This window comes from Pinus tabuliformis, chromosome 1_2 (assembly GCF_031772625.1).
Source record: "Pinus tabuliformis cultivar Carrire ecotype Pingquan chromosome 1_2, CPIR1, whole genome shotgun sequence".
NCBI classification, from domain to species: Eukaryota; Viridiplantae; Streptophyta; class Pinopsida; order Pinales; family Pinaceae; genus Pinus; species Pinus tabuliformis.
The window spans coordinates 60,008,289-60,032,759 of record NC_142298.1 but is presented as its reverse complement, the minus strand read 5'-3'; positions in this window follow the sequence as shown (position 1 = coordinate 60,032,759).

Below are 24,471 nucleotides of genomic sequence, written 5' to 3'. Positions count from 1 at the left end.
AGTCGACGTTCAGATGTGAAGTAGAAATATTCCCAATTTCATCTCGGTAATAAACCGAATGTGCTTGAGGTGGCAGTCTTGCCACTAGACTCTTAAAAGATGATGCGCCTCTAGCATTTGGTCTTGATGGCTGTAGTTTGCACTTTAACTAGATAAGGAGAAAGAAAGTAGGCACTGTCACGATAAAGAACAAGCTGAATTTGTGCCTAAGGGATCTTCTTCACTGAATGTGTAAAGACTGAAAGCACTTCTATAGTTACAGTGTCACCCTTTTTAATGCCGTCACCAAAGAGCTTGAAAATAAAACTATACCACCAGGTGCGTCCTCTGATTGAGAAGGGCTCACTATAAGTGAAACAGAAACCTTATTTTTACCCTTTCCTTTACGGGCAGCTGCTTTCAGATACGCCAGATTTTCAACCTGGTCAGGAGGAAAGGCAAGAAAACTTCTGAAGTCGTGCCCAAACCAGTATTTTCAACCTTCAAGAATGTAACAACCCGTATAATGGGTGATGTCAAGTCAATCCAGCGTTCCACCTTTAGGAGCACCAATTCTGATGACGGTGCCGCCAGACATAGATGGCATAATGTCAAGAGCACTACACATGCAAACACTGAATGCTTGAGTTTTGACGGGATCACTCCACAAATCGCCATTACCATTGCTGATATCTGCATTTTCTCAATTTTATAACCTCCTCCCAAAGCAACTTCTCGTTCCATATATGCACAATAGGTCTCAAACACACTAACAGTTACCAGTTTGTATTTGGAGTAGTAATTCTGGATCATGCTGCGATAATCTGATCAAGGCGGAATTACCTTAAATAATATGAACACCTTTCTGGCAACGATAAGCTAATTTCGACCATGTGTCTCTGTCTTTTGTCGGTGGCAGAGCTAATAAACGAACAGCTAATATCGTTTGCCACATCTTCAACGTTTCGTTTGTCAAAACTCATGACTGACACGTACGCGATCCCACAATCATGTACACCTGAAGATGACATATGCACTTCCTTAGATTCAGGATCCAATGCCTTTGTCGTTGCAGAAATTGTCTTAGGAGTGAAAGCCTGTAGAAAACATGACTCTGGGCAATTTCAATTCGCTCCCGAGGATCATACATGATCTCATCCTGTAACTAGCTCATTTTCCCGCAATCACTGAAAATGATAACTGCGCCAAGCCACAGATATCGAACCAGAAAACACTAGTACACAGGTTTTGCAATGATAGATCATCACATACCACTCTGACATCTACTCTCTGGTTCCAAAATCCATGTTACTAACTAACACCAATTAAAATTCCCTTCATACTAGCGCAGATATTCCCTTACAATTCACTTTCATGTCTTCAATATGTGCATTAATAATGAACCAACGTGCTTAATAAGATTCACGACATTTTCACCTATATCAGTCATCTGTAAAGCAAATGCAGAGTTAGAGCAGGCTAATATTTTGCTCCCAACGAGCTGCCAACTGAACAACTGTTTGTGATGAACCAAAAAGGCTCTGGTGTGGCTCTAAACACTGCAGTGTCAATAGTAGTAAGCACCATTCGGGCAGGAACCTTATCATCACAATTTAGGTATATGAACCTTCTGCTGAAAGCTCAAGCCAATCCCCAATTTCGTAGCGCGCTACGAAACTGCCTAAACATGTAGCGCTGCAAAAACACCCTGTCTTTAAGCTAGGCTAAAAAAATTTGGCTCCACAGCATTTTCAGTGATAACAGGTGCCTCGTGTACAGATGATGAAATTAAGATATATAAGGCCCTATTTCAAGAATTCCGCAACGTGTTTGCCTGGTCCTATGAGGAAATGCCAGGAATTGATCCCGCGATTGTTGTTCATGAGATCAAGACTTACCCGGACGCTAAACCCGTCCGGCAACGTTTGCATCAGATACACCCGAAAAAAGCTGCTGCAATTAAAGCAGAAGTTGAAAAATTACTGAAAGCAGGTTTCATTTATCCGATCCCGTTAACAGATTGGGTATCGAATATTGTTCCGATTAACAAAAAGCAGGGCACAATAAGAATATGTATCGATTATAGGGACATTAATCGAGCCTGTCCAAAGGAAAATTACCCAACTCCCTATATCGATCAAATTATTGATGATTGTGCCGGCAGCGAAATATTCTCCTTCATGGATGGTTTTTCCGGATACAATCAAATCAATATTCTACCTGCCGATCAACCAAAAACGGGTTTCATTTGTCCATGGGGGACATTTGCTTATTGCAAGTTACCTTTTGGGCTCAAGAATGCCGGAGCAACTTTTCAAAGGGCCATGTCTTATGCATTTCATGACATCAAGCACATTGTGAAACCGTATCTCGATGACTTGCTTGCTCATTCATTACATCGAGCTGATCACCTCGTCCATTTACGAGCAATCTATATGAGGTGTAGGCATTATCGGATTCGGTTGAACCCACACAAATGTGTTTTCTGTATAGAAATGGGTCGATTACTAGGGTTTGTAGTTTTGAAAGCCGACATTCGCGTCGTTCCCTCGAAGGTCGAAGCTATCGTCAAATTGCCTCCTCCTTCGAGTCTTCGCCAACTCCAAAGTTTGCAAGGGAAAGCAAACTTTTTACGACGATTCATTCCTAACTACGTCGAAGTTACAAAGGGTTTTACCTGGTTGTTGAAACAGAATACTCCATTCTATTGGGATGAGATAGCTCAGAAATCTTTTGATGCACTTAAACACACGTTGACCCATGCACTGTTATTGCATCCTCCCAATTACAACCAGGATTACTTCTTGTATCTCGCCGCCTCTCATTCCACCATTGGAATGGTCTTAGTTCAGGAAGATGAATTCGGAACTGAACATGTGATATATTACCTTAGTCGAACTTTAAATCCAACTGAGCTAAAATACTCACATGTGGAGAAATTGGCATTGGCAGCTGTTCAAGCTGTCCAACGTTTTTGTCACTACATTTTACTACGTAAAACTACAGTAATTTCGGATTGCAACCCTATGATCTACATTTTGACCAAACAATTGCTAGGGGGCAAGTACTCTAAATGGATTGTTATCCTGCAGGAGTTCGACTTGGAATTTGAGAAATCTAAGTCTAAGAAATCTTTAGTCTTTGCGGAGTTAATGTGTGACTTCCCGCGTGCTGAAACGGAAACTGTGGCAGAGGAGCCCATTGCGGATGAATCCTTGTTTCTAATCAGCACTTTAGATCCGTGGTATGGGGATATCATCGTTTATCTCTAGACCCAATCCTTTCGGCCATAAATTTCAAGGTCAGAACATCGAAAAATTCGATTCCAGTCCCAACATTCAGGATTATTGGAGATACTCTTTATCACCGTGGAGCGGATTCTGTGTTTCGACGTTACTTAACTCACGAAGAAGCTGAAAGGGTTCTAAATGACTGTCACTTTGGAGCATGTGGCGGTCATATGTCTGGGTATGCCACAGCCCAAAAGATATTGCGCGCTCGCTACTTCTGGCCGTCTTTATTTAAAGATTGTATTACGACGGTCCGAAAATGCCACAACTGCCAAATTTTTGATCGAAGGATGTGCGCTCCACCTGCTCCTCTCCACCCTATAATTGTCGTTGGTCCTTTTGCCAAATGGGGTATCGATTTTATTACATGTAACCCTCACTCGGCCGGGGGGCATGTGTATATCATCCTTGCGGTAGGTTATTTTACCAAGTGGGCCGAGGCGATGCCTACATTTGAGGCAGACGGTAAGACAGCTACAATTTTCGTGTTCAATCATATAATTGCTAGGTTTGGTGTCCTGCAAGTGATAATCACTGATCATGGGCATCATTTTCGAAACGTTATGATGACCAAACTTACAGGCCAGCTTGGTTTACGTCACGATAGTTCAACCCCTTATTATCCACAAGCTAATGGTCTGGTTGAATCCATCAACAAAGTTTTAGTTATCATGATCCGACGAATCATTGGGATTCATCGGTCGAATTGGCATAACATGCTATTTTCAGTGCTTTGGGCGTACCGAACTTCAGCAAAAACATCAACAGGGTTCACTCCTTTCCAACTAGTCTATGGTTTGGAAGCTGTGTTACCCATTGAATGCGAAATCCCGTCACTGCAAATGGCCATCGAGTTACTTCCAGCCATGGAAAATTTTAGGGGCTAATGTTCGCCCAGTGGGCTAATCTTGCATGATTTTTCCACAAAAAACATTCGCCAATTTCCAATTTTATAAAATATGATTCGCCCGAATTTTAGAATATAAAATTATTTTACCTTAAAAATCGCCAACATTATATAGAGACTATATATAAAATCATTATAATTTTGAATAATTTTACAAATATATCAATACACATTTCATAGTTTGCATATTAGGGATTAGTGAGATTCGCCAATGCTTTTAAACTTCAATAAAATTTTCCATCCTTAAAATTTTCCTTGCTTCCAGCCACTTCCGAAGAGGAAAAGCGTTTGTTATACTTGGCTCAATTAGATGAGAATCGATGTGATGCTGCATTGGCGATCGAGACTCACGCAAAACGCATGAAAGCTCAGTATGATCGAAATGTGACCCCTCGAAATTTTTTGGAAGGAGATCTAGTCTTAGTTTACGATCAAGCTAATGATAAATTAGGCGCTAGAAAATTCATTCCTATGTGGCATGGTCCCTATGTTGTCAAGCGAAAGCTAGCAAAAGGGGCCTATGAATTGGTAGACTTTGACGGGGACTCTTTGGGTAAACCCAGAAATGGTCTTTACTTGAAGAGGTATTATGCTTAAAGAATGGGTATGGAGATTTTTAGTTAGGATAGTTTTTCTTTCTAGCTGGTGGGTTTTAGTTTAAACAGTGTGCTTAGCTTAGAGAGAGTTTTTTCGTCATTATTCCTGCTTATCTTGGTTTTACTCTTGATATTGCAGATGTTGATGCCTCTCCAAACATACATTGGTTTCGCTGATGGTGCTTGTCGTAATACACAGAACATTTCTTCCGCAGCTTGGGTTATCTATTCGCCCTCTGACGAGTTACTATCTATGCATGGGGTAAGCCTCGGCCAAACAATGAACAACATTGCCGAGTATAGTGCAGTGATTGAGTTATTATCTGAATCTATTTCATTTGAGATTCAGAGTTTGATAGTGAGGTTAGATTCTGAACTCGTTGTATTACAGCTTAATAGAGTGTGTGCCATTAGAAATCCAGTGTTATTAAGATTATTTTTGAGAGTGCGTCTCTTGGAATGTGAATTTGACTATCTTGAATATCAGCATATTCCAAGATCTTTAAATACATTAGCAGATGCAATTGCTTCTCGTATGTTAAATAGACATTTGCAATAATCATACATGTAAATTTAAAACCATTCCATAACATGATTTACAAGATAAGCTGGTAATAGTGATATATATATAGGAGTGTGTCAAAAAATACATCGTCCTCGATCATAGGTTGAAAAACACCTTATGATCGGCAAAAATGATAAGTACAAAAAACAAAAATGTCATACGTGCCCACAATAGGCGATCATCCTATCACTGGTGATGATCTTGATAAGAAACCATTGCACGGGCCACCTTGCAAAGGAACCTCCTAAAAGGTCCCGGGACCCCAATCACATAGCGCTGAAGTCGACGAGGAATGTCATCTATAGTGGTCTCCCGAATATCTCCTATCAAGCGCTCCAGATAACCCTCCAACTCAGCCAAAACCTCTACTGATTCGTCCTGTGGGGCTGGCACGGCTGGAACTAGTTTTTTCCTCTCGTAAGGCCGGAGAGCGGCTGGTCGCTGTGGACCCACATCTGCATTTCAAACTTTTTTTATCAGTTTTGAGGCGATGGAAAAATGATAAAAAAAATTAAAATAGGAAAAATGTTGAAAATGATTTTACGTGAGTCATCCCACTGCTCTCCTGGTGGAAGAGCCATGTCTAGGTCGCCACGAAAATCTACCCCAGCGTAAGGGAAGTCCTAAATAGAAAATACTTGGTTTTCCAGCCATTGGAAATACTCAGGTTTGAATCGAACAACCTCTGTCCTCTCATCCGGGTGACGGGCCATAACTGCGACCCATCGCATCAGTTTGGGCTCTAGAGGAAGCCCAGCTCCAACAGTAAGGTGCTGCTGGATCAACACGGGAACCCTCTCCAGGCCAAAACTCACAACCAAAGCCCTATAACCAAAGGTCTTTAGTTGTTTGTTTTTGGCCTTGGTCAGTTGGCCTTTCAGATTGGCCAACATGGCATCGCACGAGTTGAAGATGGTGCCTCGAAAGCAATCAACTGCCATACGCATTTGGGATCTGGTGGCAATATGTAATGCGGCAGCCCTGCAACGTCTGGTGACAGTAAACGCAATCACCATGAGTTCAGGACGGGATATGGTCTTTATGTATATCCCTTTGTCTCTAGCCTGGCTGTTGCAATACTCTAGCCGGAGGCTATCGACAGACTGGCCACCTGGCCTAGCCCCAAACAGAGTCAAGTCTTCGCCTCTCTTAGGCAAACCAGTCAAGAAATATATGTCCGCCAGCTCGATTTCGAGCTGGTGGCCACCATTGAAGAAGCACTGGTCCTGTATGCTCCATCTGTCAACCAGCCACTATAAGAAATCCACCTGAGCCCTCATGCGAGGAATGGCCCAGAATTTGTACAAGCCGCATGCCCTCAAAGCATCAAGTGAAGGCTGATGATTCCATGCGGCAACATCCACGTCCTCATGCTCTCGTTCATGCCAATCTAGCATGATGTACTCTCTGCATCAAGTATAAAGATAAATTAAAATGCTAGAAATTATTTTGTTTGGTCCAATTTTGAGAATTTTTGGGTTAAAAACCCTTGCGATGGGGACCGCACCCTCCGGGTTAGACACAGTGCGTGGGACCGCACCTTGTCTACATGGAAGGTGCGGACCCCTGGCTTTTTCCCAATGGAGAAAAAGTCGGGGTCCGCAGGCCAGCAGTGGTAAACCTGCGGGCCCCCGCGCGCGGGTTTTAAGCCTAAAAACCCTCCCAAAAAATGAAATGAATGACTAAAACAAAAATTGAAACGGTCAAAAATGAAGAGTAGGATGATGTGGATTACCTGGAGAAGACGACGTTCGATTCCGACGATTGGATTTTCCGCAATCTTCACGGGAAGTTTTCTGAACAAAAGCACTATTTTCTCACCCAAAACTCAAATGGTAAAAATGAATTGATGAAGGCGCTTTTTATAAGTTTTTTGAGTAAATAAATTGCAAATTTGTTTATGTTTCACTTTGGAAAGGTATTTTTGCGACATTTTTATCCATTTCAAACAGGTATGAGTAATGTTTGTGTTTTTGTGCAAGATAACGGATTATTCAGGCGAAATCTATCGTTTTCGACGAAAAAAACATTTAGAGTCACCTTTAAGCTCTTTTCTGACTCCTAAAACATGAAAAGATCGCCGAGTTTTTATTTTAAACTCATTAAAATGGAATTAAAAGACGGTCCAATTACAACTCTTTTCCGACCGTAAAAACATGAAAATATTGCCAGATTTTTGTTGTTACAAATTCGATATTGGTTATAAAACGACGTGTCGTTGATCGCTTTTTTACTTTTTCAGATCAAGGGAACTAATGACGAAAAGTAATCCTTGGTCGTAAAATATCAAGCGGTTCTTTCAAGTATTATTTTATACTTTTTCGGGCTTGGGAGACACAAACTTACGAAAAAGGTCAACCCTGGAGTCTTCTTAAGTTTTTTCAGACTCTTTAAAATTGAAAAGCGTTGAGTTTCTCCTATACTGGACTCGTTAAAATTTCACAGTAAAGGACCTGTTCAATTACAAACAGGAACGAACCACTCCTTCTGAGGGTTCGAATTTAAACTAAGTTGGACTCATCCAAAGGATGAGCTTATAATCAAGCAAATGTTATCCTCCTCAAGCTTGTAAAAAATAAACAGGTACTTGCTAGAAATGGTGGGGGAAAAGAGAGAAAAATGAGCCTGTTTGTCATACTTTGTAATCACTCTTGAACACAACACTTTTATTCACCTGGGTTGGGAAATCCTTTACCTAACAGTTGATCAAACCACATTGAAAGTCTTCAGCCGGTTTCTGGGTATTAACTTTGGGTCAATTGTCACCAAGCCATCTGTCGTGTCGTTATGTGTTCAAGAGGTCACTGCCAATAAGCCATTCATCTGCAAAATATCTGTCATCCATCTTGACCATCCCTAAGTCAGTCCTTGCAACTAAATTTCTTCGACTTGATCTATGATTTCGTGTTGTGGGCTTGCCTACGACGGATCGCTTTCTATCGACTTCAGCTCATTATCTAGAAAGATGATCTAGAAATAGTCAGTACCTTGAGATCTACATGCCTCAATGGCAGGTTTCTCGCCTTTGACAACAGGTTGCATCATTGACCTTTGATCAAAGGATTCCATGACATGTTCGACATCAACACATTTAGTCGCATCTCATGGATTGTACTGGGTACTTTGAGAGCCATTGACATCACTGGTGGTTTCTCTCACACTTGTTAACAATTTACATCATTGACTAGTAATCAAGTGGTTTCTACCATATTTGACATCAACACATTCATTCGCATGGATAGAATCGTACTATTTCGGGAAGTAGAAATGAAGACCCTGGATCTAGTTTCCACAATCTAGGCTGCGAGGAATTTTGTATTCATTATATAATGGACTATTCATAAACAGATGGCTGTGTCCATACTGTGTCCACATGAGTCTATACTTGTGATGTTTTACAAGATCATTCCTGTATCAGAGCAGTAGTTAGTTTTCTAGTCAGTTTTGATCTGAGCATGGGAATGCTTACCTTAGCGATGATATGATCTCATATATATATCTTGCATTGAATGTTTTTTATAGGTTCCAACTGGGCTCTCCACAAGATGATCCTCGAAATGATAAAGTACTTCACTCTTCCTAAATGATAAATGAAATCCTCATCTACTACAGACTTTTCACTTTAGGGGTCAAACTGTTACACAAAAATATCGTCACCATGATTATTTGTAGTCAGTATGGGTCTATAATCACTTGTACTATCCTCCTAAGCAAGTCTCAGACCTCAGCTCTTCAAGTCAAGCTTTGAAAATGGGAGAAAGACATTGAAAATCAATGAAAATCTGGTTCTGCACTTTCTCTTACTGTCACCTGCGGTCCCACACCTTCTGTTTACAAAAACTGCGGACCTGCCCGCTTTGTCCCTAAAGGTGTGGGTGCGGACCCGTATGAAAGTCAAAAGGCACAAGTTTTATCTTAAAAAACTCACTTTGGGTTAATTCTAGAGGATTCTATAAGGAATTTTGACGTGGATTGTTCGCTCTGAGGTGGTTCATGCATCCCAAAAGAGAAGGAGCTAATCCCTTGATGAGAGGAGCTATCCCTTTGAAGGAGGGCTTTATCCCTTTGAAGGAGGACCTAGTAACCTCCCTCCATTGCACTATAAATTCAGGCATTGGGCTGGTTGCTGGAGAGGTTAGAAGCTGAACATTTTTTAGGGTAAATGCTGGTGAAATCAAAACTTCCTAGTTGAGCTTAAGAGGAGAGATCACATACCTTTTTGGCTTCATTGGGGAGTGAGTGAAACTTGTCAAAGTAGAGGAGACTTCTTGCTGGACCCTGGGAGGAGCTTGTACAGCATCAAGGCACAGGTTTTAAAGTTCTTCTTCTTTTGAATTAATACAATCAAACTCATTTTTCTCAACAAGTATCTCATGTTATTTGTTTCATGGACTCCTTTACTTTCATGTTAAATATGTTTTATGATATTGGATTTTCAGGTGCTATTTAATTTGTTTGCCTTGTTTGTGTTTGCACATTCGCGACAAAGGAGCTCATTTGGATCGAAGGAGCGAGGGCATCCACAAACTTGCGTTGGACCTAAGGTAGGCCCTAAAAACACTTGTTTGACATTGTTTATAAAAGCATATTTAGAGAAAGATAGTGTCTGGTTGGTTTGCTTGTCATTAGGTCTTCTTTAGATTCTAGGAAGGTCTATCTTGTCCGCAAGATCGACTTATTCCGTGTGACACCTATATACTTCAATAAAGTCTCAGGTGAGTCTAATGATATACCTAGAGTAAAGATCTCTTTCTAAATTCCTGAGTATAACTTTGTACACTTTAACCCTTCAACTAACGAAGAGTTTGCCAACTCATCATTGCCTACTGCATGTAAGCTAAAGGATAGAATTTTTTTTTTATAGCAGAAACAAATTCATTCTAGGTAGAAATGATTTTACCATGTTTTTGCAAATCAGCTTGTGCCTTTCCTTCCCACCATACCAGTGTAGTTCCTCCAAGTCAAAGGCTAGCCAGCTGAATCTTTTTCCTTTTTGAATCAACATTTTGTACCCTACAATATACATCAATTTGTCTTATTCAATTATCTAGCTTTTCTACATTTAGTTCTCCATCATAAATTGGCAAATCAAACTTCACACCTAATTTGATTAAGGAATTTTTCTTCTTCTTCTTAGAAGAGCTAGAAGATGGTGATGATGAGGATGATGATGGAGGAGATGGTGGAGGAGTCATTCCTCCTTTTCCTTTGCCTTTTGGAGGGGCAACTAGAAACGGTTCCTCTACTCCTTTGTCTAGTTTGGGTGTTTCAGTGCTTCCACCACGACCCTTCTTAAATTCTAGATACATCTCTTCCACCATGGCTTGGAGTGTCTTAAAACTTTCTATAAATTGAGATTTTGATCCAAATGGAGCTTCTTCTGCCATTCTCCTATGAGAGTAGACTCTTCCAATCTATGGATTAGCCTCAACAAGTTCTCCTTCTCCTAGTCTAAGATTTAATCTAGTTAGCATTCAAAATCCAGCACAAGCTTGTCTAACCTTAATAAAACCAAAACCAAATGCTCTAATACCACTTGATCCAAAATGGATACTAAATCAAGAATAAAAGGTATTACAGAATCACGTGCAGGAATTCCTATATTACTTAGTGCAATGGATTGAAAAGATTGTGAATAATATAGAAAATTGACAGCTAGCAAACATAACAAAAACACATCAACACAACCAAAATGATAAAGGAGTTCACCAGACTTCCTGGCTACGTCTCCTGGTCCAAGATTTCAGTGTTGACCTCTATATTATGTCTTCAATTATAGGTTGTTACAAGTGTGAGCTCAACACTAAGTCTCAACACAGTAATTGTATTTCACACAGAGTTTACCTCGAAACTCTTGAGTCGACTGAGAGACACAACCTCCAAACCCCCTAGATGGTTCCAAAACCTCTTTGGCTCTATTCTCCATCACTCTGTCTATCAACTCTGCCTTCCCTGTTTTCTCTGTGTTAATCGTCGTCTTTAACACTGTTTCATTACCCTCCTTAAAACATGGAAACTGTAATGGTTTCCCAATGAAGGGATTGGCGGGCATGGGTGGACTCGACCGTCGGACTTCCTATGACATGAATCCCAAAATGGATGGATCAGATGGTTATCATGCCTCGTACACCTATGCCCTTTGACATTCCACACCATTTGATCTACCCTCATCTGACGGTTCGTATCCAACTCGATCATCAAACAACCCACTCAATATCCATCATTGACCCATGGTCTCCAAATCAACGGCTGACAGTCATTTCAAGTGGCCCACTTGTACGGAGATTACCCACCCGAAAAAGGTAGTTTTCTCTCTCCTGCAGCGTCCTACGTGTTGGCTGGTGTATGGAATTAGAGGAAACCCTTCCAATACCACTTACTGCTTGAAGCTCGCTCAAAATATCGTTTACCACAAAACTCAAAAGGTTCGTTGTTTTATTCATAAATCCATCAAGTCCGCTACCTAATGAGGTTTAGTGGTAAACAACGTTTAACATCATTAATCATGTTTTCCACTTTTAACCCTATTCCACATCTTTGATGCTGTGAGCCAATCTCTGAATGCCACCTCATCTGTTGTGCTAACATCACTAGAAACCTGTGACTCTATCCCGGGTTGCCACATGTCCTGCTGACGTGGCCATTGATTCTCTGGCTCAAAGTTTGACTTGGTTCTATTCTCGGATTTACATGTGATTTGCGCCATTCAACCTGTACTTCTTATTTGAATATTTTTAGACTTAAAGGTCATGCTAGATCCATTTTGGATCATATTTGTTCATTTTCAAATGATTTAACTAGAGTACTCACCTCATCTAGAGAGAAGGGACTTGGATTAATAATCATCACATAGAGTGGAATCATGAAGGAGCGGCTTGGAAAATGTGGCTTTATTTTTAGAAAGTGTTATCTATGCATTTCGTTCAGCTATTGCAAATTTCTGGATTGGTCTGATTAGATGCATTTCCCGCCATATTCCAAATATTGTTGTGATGAAAGTGCTCAACATGTGGGAAATAATCTAAGTTTTGTGGTAAAGTTGAATATTTATATGAATTGGAACTGAATGTTAAAGGTTTAAATAATTTGCAAAATTGTTTGGATGATTATCTAAGTACTAAGCATCCGCAAGTTGAAAATTAATACTTATATGAATCTTGTAAAGCTCGTGTAGATGCAACCCATTGTATTAATTTGTGTACGCTTCCTCTAGTACTAAATTTTTAGATTAAGCAATTTGTTTTCATTACCAATATTACATCAAAGAAGAATTTCGCTTCAAAATTCATTTTTCCAATAATTTTGGATATGGGATCAAGACTGAGTGAGACTTAAGAGCATGGGACTCTCGTTCTCATATATGATATTTAAAATATATGGATACACAAGGGGGCCATGGTAATAAATGGTAATTATGTTGCACATATTAAATAAAAACAAATTGGAATGTGGTGGGAGTTTTATGATGAGAAAGTGTTAAAGTTAGGATCTTATCCATTTGGTTAAGGATCATCTACATGAGGTAAAAGTGGCAATGCTTTGCTGGAATCTAATACTAACTTATTTGATTTTCATGTAAACACAAATCCCTTTGTTCCAGGACAACCGAGCCTCCTATTGTCAGAAGAAGGTCTACAAACCTAGATAATAAACAACAAAACTCTATTTCCAGCATTGATTTGAAAATCAAGAACATATTTGAGGGGAAGAACCTGATCTGATCCATGAAATCTGAGCATTGAGTGTAGATGAGAAATATATTGTGAATTATGCTCACTATAAGAAAGTAGTTTCTGTAGCTTTACTTGATAGTGTACCTGAGGAAAAAGTATCAAGAACTAATATTATTCTTATAGTTGTAAAGGAGCTATGGTTTCAAAGTGATGATGTGGTTTCAAAATGATTTGAGTAATGTTCAATCTCCATGACCCTTGAGTGAATCCGATTTAGATTCATTTTGTGGTCAAAACAAAGACAAATCACACAAATTGTGTTTTAATGGACAATTCTCTTTGATGATGATTACGATTCTAAGTATCATCCTCTCATAGCTTTGATTCAAAAATATTTAGAGAACTAGTCATATGTTAGCATGTATGGCCGACCATTTAATGTTTTTAAGATAAATGATGCAAAATTAAGGGAAAATTTGAGTAGAGAAATTGGCCTAACAATATGAGAGATCTTAGGGGATGAAGAGTAGCTAAATCACCATCCTGGAACATGAGCACTGTGTTCCTATAACTTTTCCAGAAACTCAACCAAGTTTGTTTGTTTTCGAGTATGGGAACACCATTGAATTTGATGTGGATACACTATTGGATGTGGGACACAAAAAAAACTATGACATATTGGATTTATTTTGAGTGGGAACCCATTTTCAATGATGAGTTACAAATACAACATATTCCTAATTATGAGAAACCACATTCCATGTCTGAAAACAAAGAGGATATTGCTATGGATATTCACACTATTGATGATATTGAGAAACAACACTACTTAGGCTTCCCAGGACTGGAAACAAATTAATTCCTAGCCATAAATTAATATGTTACCACAAAATTGACAGTATATGATCACCTTGTTGATTCTTTTGGCCACACACTGGTCAAGGAACAAGCAAGTGAGTAGGACACATCAATATTTGTGATACATTATGTAACACCCTTCTCCCACATCCACCCAAGTAACCATGCCAACTGGGTTAACATGCAACGAGAGGCCACTATGATTTGATTCAATCTCCTATGTGACCTTAAGGAAGTGGAATCAACGGAACAAATCAGCCAACCTATCCACATTAGCAATAGAAACCTCAAGAGACATGTATACCAGTCAGAAATCCTATCCCTGGGTCCCACTGATGTTTTGGACATCTTAGGTTTCAGTCACTCCCATGCTATAGGCAAGCGAGCATCCAAAAACCCAAATTCACTCTCATAGGTTTGTCTGCCAACAACTAGAGACTAAATTGGTCAGTGCTATGCCAATGACTCTAGGATTTGAGCCACTTTTTTAGGCCTAGAGCCCAGGTCACTATCCAAAATGGAATGATAACTCAGAAACAGTAAAATAATAGGGAAACAATGATGTAAAAGTAATAAGTGGAACAAGACCTTAATCAGACCCCTACAAGCCATGCCAGGCATTTCGTCAAGCATATAATCAACATGTAACCTATAGGTGTAAACACCATAATTAATTGTAGGGATCTCATACTTATCTGAGAATCACTATGAACCATTGTTCCCTCATTCCATTTGCTGCATTATCATCTATTAGGCCATAGATACACTATCCATTCATTTACAAGTAAAAACATGCTAAGACCCATACATAGTTGTTGTCATAAAACACACATATAACCATCACAATAAAAAACAAATACTCATGAAAGTATAGCCATATGGATCACATATAATCCATCAAAATGATCATAGAACTACAAGGAGAAATAATCTTTCATTAACGATGCAAAAACCAAACCCAGGATGGGACTTCCATGTTCTACCCGACCATAGAATGGCTAAGACAAATCTCTCTTCAACCATTCACCCCCGCGCCATATTCCAAGCATGAATGTGGGACTCAAACCAAAAGAACCAACCAGGGCATACCAAGGCTAAACCTCCTCACCCTCATCAATAGAAACCAATCTTTACTGTAATCCATGCAGAATCACTAGGCCAACACAATGAACACATCATAATAGGATTTACCATGATCTCCACTCGATCACTAGGCCGAACAAGTATGGATTCCACTGGGTTTCTCCACCTACACCATGAGGAATTTTCCTGTCTCCTAGTCTCTTAGGCTTTACCTCAATCCAAACTCGTATCACTAGACCCTAAACAGAGACCTACTCTCTAGGCTTTAGCGCATATCCAAAACTTGGGATTACTAGGACCAACAAAGAGAAAACCACCTTTTGGATTTACCACATATCCTGCCATTCACCGACAAGGAGTCCTAGGCCCATCGACAAAACACAATCCTGGATTTATCGCAACCCACAGTCTAGCTCAAGGGTCACTAGACCAGTGGCTTTATCGTGATCCATAGTTTGTTTCAGGGACCACTAGGACATGTGCTCTATCATTCAAAGATCCACCCCACTTAGCTTCAAATCCATCTAGAAATCTAGCTCAACAAAAATGTGAGAACCCCATTGTTGTTGGGAAAAGTATCCAATACTGAATGACCCTATCCCACTCTAAGGGTGATAGTACCTCAGCAACAATCAAAGCAAAGCTATTTGAGATTACTTCTTTATGAGATGTAAGAGAGAGGAGAAAGAGATCCACTAACCGTTATCTTCCGCTAATGATTGATCCAATCTTCCCTCTTTGCTGCTTGCTCCCAGCTCCTTGCTCTTTCACTGGCCCAACTACACAAAGATCCTGCAAAATGACAAGAGAGGGAAACTACAAGAAGCATACATTCATAATTGATTCAAGGATTAGAATAAATCAAATATACAAGCATAACAATACACCATTGAGACACATGCATATAGAAGAACCTCAAATGCTTTATTAATGGAAGAAGTAAAGTTCAGGAAGTAATACAACCATAAAAGGCCCAATCCAGCATCACCTCCCAGCAGAAAGAAATCTCCTCTTCACCTCCTTCAAGCAAATCACCCAATAGTTCTATACTCAAACCAACAACACTTCCTTACATTCACAAGATTCCAGCCTCTATAGACCTCATGAGAGAGCTCTATATATAGGAGTTTTGGAGAAAGGATGAGTCAGCTTGAGGCTGGCATGAAGCTGACTAGTGTCCTCTCCCACTTCAGTTATTCTTTAGTTCTTGAGTCCACTTGGAGGTTCTTGCTTCCACTTGGAGATCTAGACCCTCTTACTCATCACTAGGTGAATTCCCTGATCCAAGTGTCATTTTGGAAGCTTCCTGGGCATTGACACCTTGAGGAATGACTGTGCCACTTGGCCAATCTCACCCAGCGCAGGTAGCCTTCATTAATGTTGACATTCAGCGCAGGTACAGAGTGGAGCAGTTGACATTCAGCGCAAATGCTCAGTGGAGCAGTTGACATGATCCAGAATTAGCTTGTTTTGAGTGTTTTCAGGTGGAGAACTGATATTTAGTGCTGTGGTTTGCTGACCTTGTTCCTCTAGGGGTAGGAACAACATGTTTAGGGACTTTGGATCCCTTAGATTATTGACATTTCATGCTTCATGCTGCAAGGCACAAAAATGTCTATAACAGTTGCCCCCTAAAGTATGAGGTTGTTTATCGGGTGAAATGCTTTATCAGGAGGATCCGAAGTTCATTCAATTGCTGAGAGGTGACCTGTAATAAAATACAATACAATACATTATTTTTCATTCTGCTTTCATGATCTAGCTGAGGCGGGCATTCCCATGCTCAGCTTTATAAATTCATTTTGGTACATAGAACAGACGATCGTCTGATGGTAGACTGATAATTCTCTGCTGAAATTATCATCCTTTGAGTAGGATGATCATCTGCTGCAATGATGTACATATCAAATGTCTTTATATTTCCTGAATATATATCACAGCCCAGATGGATGAAACTAGATCTGGGGTCTTCAAACTCGTTCGATCTTCACTCTAAGTACAAGTCGATCCATGTGAGAATTGCGCTGAAGTCGAACATGGAAAGACATCGCTTGATTACTGGGCAATAATGTAAACCGTTAACAAGCGCGAGAGGAATCACCGATAATGATAATGACCCTCAAGGTACTGTAGTACAATTCACGTGGTGTGAATAAAGGACTTGGCGTCGAACACCACGCAAAATCTTTTGGTCGAAGGTCATTAATGTATACCTGTCGCTGGAAGTGAGAAACTTGCCATTGAGGCATGCAAGCTTCAAAGTACTGGGGGGTTTGTCCCTAGATCAACTTCTTGGATAATGAGCTGAAGTCGACAAGAAGCGATCCGTCAAAGGAGGGCCTTAATGAATCCCTCATCAGTGACACGGAACGGAGCTAATGATTTTAGTGGAGGTGAAAACAATCTGTGAAATATGATTCAGGGCGGCGATCATGGGTGGATGAAGGATAATGTATGGCAGTGGATGGGACACGGTTGACTCTTTCTGAACAACATCTCTTGAACATATAACGACACTGATGTGATGGATCGGTAGCATTACCCCAAATGTGGATGGTTTGGCGAAGACCATGGTGATGAGACCAGTGAATGAAACAACCCAACCCGATGTGATACGGAGGACAAAGTGTCATGTTCAAGAGCGACTTGCTACCATTAAAGCTTTGAGGTTCTCCCAATTTTCCCCCAGTCATTTCTGACCAGTACCTCTTTATTTTTGTCAAGCTTGAGGAGGATAACATATGCTTGTTCTATAACCTGCCCTTCGGGCAAGCCCATCGCTATGTTTTAATGAGCCTAGCGATAGGGAAACTCGTTCTCGTCTAAAGACAAGTTTGTCGCTATTTAATCATTTTAACGAGTCTAACGACAAGGACAACTCGGTCCTTTTCATTTTTAGAGAGTCTGAAAAGGTACAGAAAGTCAACTCCAAAATTCCTTTTTCGTCATCTAATCCCTTAAGTCCAAAAAAGTATAAAACAATACAGAAGGGATGAGTTTTCGATAACTTTAACGAGCCGAATAAAACAAGCGCTCGACCTTTTTGTGCAATAATCCCTCAGGTCCAAAAAGATTAAAATCTAGAAGAGGGATAGCTCTTCCGGTCACTTTAACGAGCTGGAAGGCCAAAACTCTGTAAAATTTTCATATTTTACGAGTCAGGAGAAAAGAGCTCAGAGAAGACTCGTCTTTTGAGGAACGAGTGATAAACAGGGATAGCAGCAGATTCCAGGTACAGGTTGGAATTTTCCAAACACGGCAGTGTCACAAGGATGGCTAGGTGAGATCACTCTTCGCAGCTGTTCCTCAAAATGGGTAAACAATCATATGGAGGTGAACGATTGGCCAAATGAAATGGAAGTGGCAAGTGCAAAACACGACCAAGGCTTTTTATGGCTAATAAATTTACGATCACAATGGTTATTTACTGGTACTGGGTTCATTTTTTAAAGAGCTTGAATGCGCCAAAACACTGCTCATTCTTATGTTTATTTTTTAACGAGCATGAACTATGTGCTAAAACTGCTCGGATCTTCGCTTTTCTATTTTTTAACGAGCATAAATTCCGCGGTAAAACTGCTCGATATACCAGTCATAAGATAAGAAATGTCTCCTGTGAGATAGCTATTTTTTATGGAGCTTTATCTCACGAAGCTATGCTCCTCATTTGGCAAATTTTGACCTTTGCCCCACATCCTTTCTTTATGCAAGTTTAGAAACGACTAATCCAAAAAAAAGATAAATAACCGCTCTTTGCTTGCACTCCAAAAGGTTCGCATGCCCCCAGGTATAAAGTACAATTTCAAGGCTGCCCCTACTTATCCGATAAAACATTTGTTTTAAAGGGTGAGGCTTGCCTCTTTCTGGTTACCCAAAGATTGTTTCGTTAACACCATCAAACTAAAACATTTCCTCGGCACTGTCTACCGAAGTAGACAATGGTGAATGACCTTTGTCAAACAAGTAACCTTGACAAAAGAATCATGTTCCAGAACAACCCCTCTTCCTCTACGGACGGGGTACGGACTAGTCATATTCTCCCGCGGAAATTCTATTTTATACCTAAGGTTTTTTCTGCCCGAAGCAGACCAGGATGCATGCCCCCTGGGTTCCAGTCCCATCTTTTCGAATCACTCGCACTCATCGGGAAGGAGGACTGGGGGTGGAGACATTTCTTGGGTGAATAGACCATTGAGGGTTGGTATGTGACTATTTGCGATGCGTGATCCCGGAAATGAAAGTTGGTCTACGAGCTTGACCATTCTTCCTTCGTGTGGAAAACACATTACTCTAAAGAGTGAGGAGACTATAGCTCCCATGCAATATATATAGTCTCGTCCAAGGAGTAGGTTATAATCCAAGGGTCCTTGAACGACTATCACGTTCATTTGAACGGTCTTCCCTTTCAATGTAACAGGTACATTGGGGAGGATCCCTAATGGTCGACTGGTTCCTTTATCAAAACCCGAGAGATTTCTTATCTCAGGCAAAAGCGCCGGGGAACCCAGTGCTTTCCAAGCAATAGAGGAAAGGATACTCACAGATGCCCCTTCATCAATGATAGTTCCAGCCATTACCATTCTATAAATTTGGATAATGATTCTGAATGGTATACTGGCTGGCAACCAGGGTCTGCCTAGTTGGTTCCAATCAAAGGACACAACCAGGTTGCTTGGTGGTGGGACCGAATACACGGCCGGATATGACCCTGACGATGTTCCTTCCTGCGATAAAGGAATGGGCGCATTGCCCTGATGCTCATCAGAATTTGTGTTGATGAAAAGAACCTGGATGGTGTCATCCTTATTCTCTTTAGTGAGGGTGTCATTTGAAGATGAATCTTCATTGACGGTGTCATTTGAGGATGAAACCTCTGAAGGAAGAACCGGGTCAACTGCCGTATCGACCTTTAGACTTTTGTCTGGTCTGGATTCAGTAGGTTCATTTTCAATGACTGACGCTTCAGCTGACCACTTGAGTGGGCCGGCTGTATTTTCAACCAACGAAGGACTTGGCACGAGTTTTTTGTATCCAGGAGGAAGTCTCATCGGTGAAACTGGGCGATCTTCCAAAACTCTCTTCGCTTCGTCTAAGAAGGGACAACGGTGGATGGCGTGATCGCCTTCACACAGTCTGCAGGGGAATCTTGCTCCCCTTCTTTGTCTTGAACCTTCACTTTCACTGGTTGACGGTAAGCATTCAACATGGCTATCAAAGGTTGATGCTCCCGAATTGTGCAAACGAGGTGACCAGTCCCTTAGTATCCGGGGAATACAGGGACAATCTCTATGGAAGTGGTCTCCTCTACATATGACACATGGCGATTGAGGCCCGGTCTGTGCTGTGTGTGGATTTTTGTCAGATGTCTTTTGCTTGCCCCCAGTCACCTTAGGCTCCTTCTTCTTCTTCTCTCTCTTCTTCTTCTCCTTCTTCTCCATGGGAGCTTGGCTTTTGCCGGCTCTACCTTGCGAAGATGAAGGATTGGAGGAAGAGTTATAGGAAGTAGAAGGCTGGTGGGCAGCTCTAGACTGATCTAACTGTTGACTCGACTGTTCAGGAACCATGGTGTTCTGAACTACATTGGTTGAGAATAGCCAAATTGGTAGGCCAATTGTCAATCCTGGAGGCAACAATGTGGCCATGTGGGGCGCACCAACTTCTCCCCAAGAGGAGAAAGGACTAGGATTTCCATCTTGTGGAATTCCTTGGTTGGGGCGTTCCATGTTCTCAACCTACAGATCAACGCAGGAATAGGAGGTGATTATGTTCCGTTTAAAATAAATTTTATAACGACGCTTTAGACACAACTTGCTTTTTCACTTTTTAAGAGTCGAGAAAAAGCTAAATATGACTCTAGTCTCCTTCGATGTTTTAACGAGCCCGAAGTGACAAATGCTCGGATGGACTTTTTCAGTTATAGAGTTTGAAAAAGGCCAAAAGAAACTGCTCTGGAGATCTAGGCAGAGGGTGTGCCAAACCTTTCGCAAAACCACAGAATACGTTTTATGGTACGAGTGGTCGATCTTCGTGAATGCTGTGTTCACTGCATTGCGATCAGTAGGGCGGACGACATGGTTTCCTATGGATAAAGGCTTTGTTCCTATAGGGGTCTCCCAATATATACGCGATGGTACGTAGGAGCACAAGTCCGTATTGATACTTATCGCTTCACCGTGGAGGAATCACCCAACCACTCAACGCTAAGATATCACGTTTAACGACGCCGGAACACGTCTCTAGCTTAGACCTCTATGTGTTTGCGTTATGTTTCAATGCGTTGTTATGTAAATTCAATTTATTTTAAGGTTGATCTTGTTTAGCAGTTTGCCTTTATGGATCACCACGAGATGTATAGTAACACTCCTAAATGCAGTCTAAGATGATAAGCAAGCTTTTCAAGCTTTCAACTTTGAAAATCTTAACTACTGAGGAAAAAGAAAGACAACATCTTTTCACACAGATCATAGAGCACACACTAATGCACTTTTTCCTAAATCAATATACAAACTGTCAAAGATGCACATGCACAATGCAGGTATTTCTTTTCTCTTTCTTAATGTTTGTGCGATACAAAAAGAAAGCTGTTGTATAACTTTGAATTCAATTTCGAGTGAAAGTAAACAAGCTTGTCCAAAATCAAAAGACACCTTAAGATTTACTTGTTTCGACACTAGAAATATATAAATTCAAACCATATGACGAAAGCAAAAGCTCAATTGACTATGAACAACAAATAAACTAACTCTTGAGATCAAAACGACACTTATCACAGGTCTAGATCTAAGAGGCCACAGCAAGACTAGTTCACTTTCGTTATGGGAAACTGTAAATGATATAAGAAATACAAAAAGAACAAATACAGTTTCTTTATACAACCGAGGTGGAATAGTGGCAAGGAAAGTTGGTTTCAGATAGGTACATTGACTGGTAACAAGCTGCAAAAACAAGGGTGAAAACAGGGCAAGAAACAACAGGAAACCCCAGTAGCACAAGGCAAGACTGGTTCAGCGCAGGTAGTACACTGTCAGTTTGACATTCAGCGCAGGTAGTCCCTTCGGGAACTGCGCTGAAATTGAGACAACCTTCACACAGCCTGCACTGAAGAACGAAACTTTCGTTTCTCTTGGTTTCCGGGTCACAGATTGCTCAAAAATTCACAGTTTTTGGCCAAATCAGAAGCTATCAGTCAAGTACACACTAAGGGATGAAAAGGAGGATGAAAAGCTATCACTAAGAGCTATTTAGAGTCCTTGTGGATCAGCTCTTCAAATCATAAACTTGCCCAGAAACGGAGCTAGAGTAGCTGCCCTCTACTTTGCATTTGAAAGATCCAAATGCAGTTCGATTCGATACTCCCTTTGTTTATGAAATGAATAGCAAAAACACAAACAACCAACAAGATACGATCCCCAGCGGAGTCGCCAATTTGTTGTTGGGAAAAGTATCCAATACGGAATGACCCTATCCCACTCTAAGGGTGATAGTACCTCAGCAACAATCAAAGAAAAGCTATTCGAGATTACTTCTTTATGAGATGTAAGAGAGAGGAGAAAGAGATCCACTAACCGTTATCTTCCGCTAATGATTGATCCAATCTTCCCTCTTTGCTGCTTGCTCCCAGCTCCTTGCTCTTTCACTGGCCCAGCTACACAAAGATCCTGCAAAATGACAAGAGAGGGAAACTACAAGAAGCATACATTCATAATTGATTCAAGGATTAGAATAAATCAAATATACAAGCATAACAATACACCATTGAGACACATGCATATAGAAGAACCTCAAATGCTTTATTAATGGAAGAAGTAAAGTTCAGGAAGTAATACAACCATAAAAGGCCCAATCCAGCATCACCTCCCAGCAGAAAGAAATCTCCTCTTCACCTCCTTCAAGCAAATCACCCAATAGTTCTATACTCAAACCAACAGCACTTCCTTACATTCACAAGATTCCAGCCTCTATAGACCTCATGAGAGAGCTTTATATATAGGAGTTTTGGAGAAAGGATGAGTCAGCTTGAGGCTGGCATGAAGCTGACTAGTGTCCTCTCCCACTTCAGTTATTCTTCAGTTCTTGAGTCCACTTGGAGGTTCTTGCTTCCACTTGGAGATCTAGACCCTCTTACTCATCACTAGGTGAATTCCCTGATCCAAGTGTCATTTTGGAAGCTTCCTGGGCATTGACACCTTGAGGAATGACTGTGCCACTTGGCCAATCTCGCCCAGCGTAGGTAGCCTTCATTAAAGTTGACATTCAGCGCAGGTACAGAGTGGAGCAGTTGACATTCAGCGCAGATGCTCAGTGGAGCAGTTGACATGATCCAGAATTAGCTTGTTTTGAGTGTTTTCAGGTGGAGAACTGATATTTAGTGCTGTGGTTTGCTGACCTTGTTCCTCTAGGGGTAGGAACAACATGTTTAGGGACTTTGGATCCCTTAGATTATTGACATTTCATGCTTCATGCTGCAAGGCACAAAAATGTCTATAACACCCATCACACCATGGCTATCCATAAATCAAAAGGGTAGGATGAAAACACTATTACACCTTGAAAAACCCATGCCATGATAGAAAAGAACCACATGAAATACCATGCATGCCAAATCTATCAAGGAAAATACACATGCAAATTGATAGTTGCAAAGAATCTTGTTCTAGCTGCTTGATCCTGCCTTTCCTTGCTTGATCTTTGCTTCCTCTTTCATTCTATTCCTTTCTTGCTCCAATGCCAAAATTCTCCAAGGAAAATCTATGTTTCCAAGAGTGAGAGAGAGAGAGAACAATGAGAGAGATCCAAAATAAAGTGACAAAATTTTACCGACTGATCCTCACAATCCCTTTTATGAATGAGACCTTTATTTTCTTCATTTTCCATTATTTTTCTTCAATTCCCTCCTCACGTGAAACCTGTGACCTTTCACCTCCCTTTTCTCCTAATTTCCAGTATTTTCATAAATAAATGTGCCAAAAATGCTACTTTTCCTTTTCAAAGCCTTAGCCATTGCCTTTGCCAATTTCCTTAGCCATAAAAAACCAAATGAACACCCACTAGGATGTCTTTCTCAACATTTAGCTTGGAATAAGTGTCCCATCAACTGTAATTATTATTTTTTCCTTTTTAACTTTTATTACATGGAAATGTTCGCCAGGGCTATTACAGAACCCTCCCCATTAGGGAACACCATCCTTGGTGTTATACCACACCAAGAACTCAGCAAAACCGCTAGAAAAAAAATACTACCCATGGAGCTTTATAACATAGTTTGATGCAGTATTTACAATGATCAACCTGCTGAAAAGAAAACCAACATCATAACAACATAATAACATGATGTCATAATGACATGACACCCATACTGCTTATTGGATCTTTATAACTTAGCTCATGGTGATATTTACATCCATATACATATGTACATATAAAAACATCACCAAAACATATACCAAAACATGTACTAAGACATATACCCAAAACACCATACCAAAAATGCTTTGCCTCAACTGGAAAACAAGGAAGGATA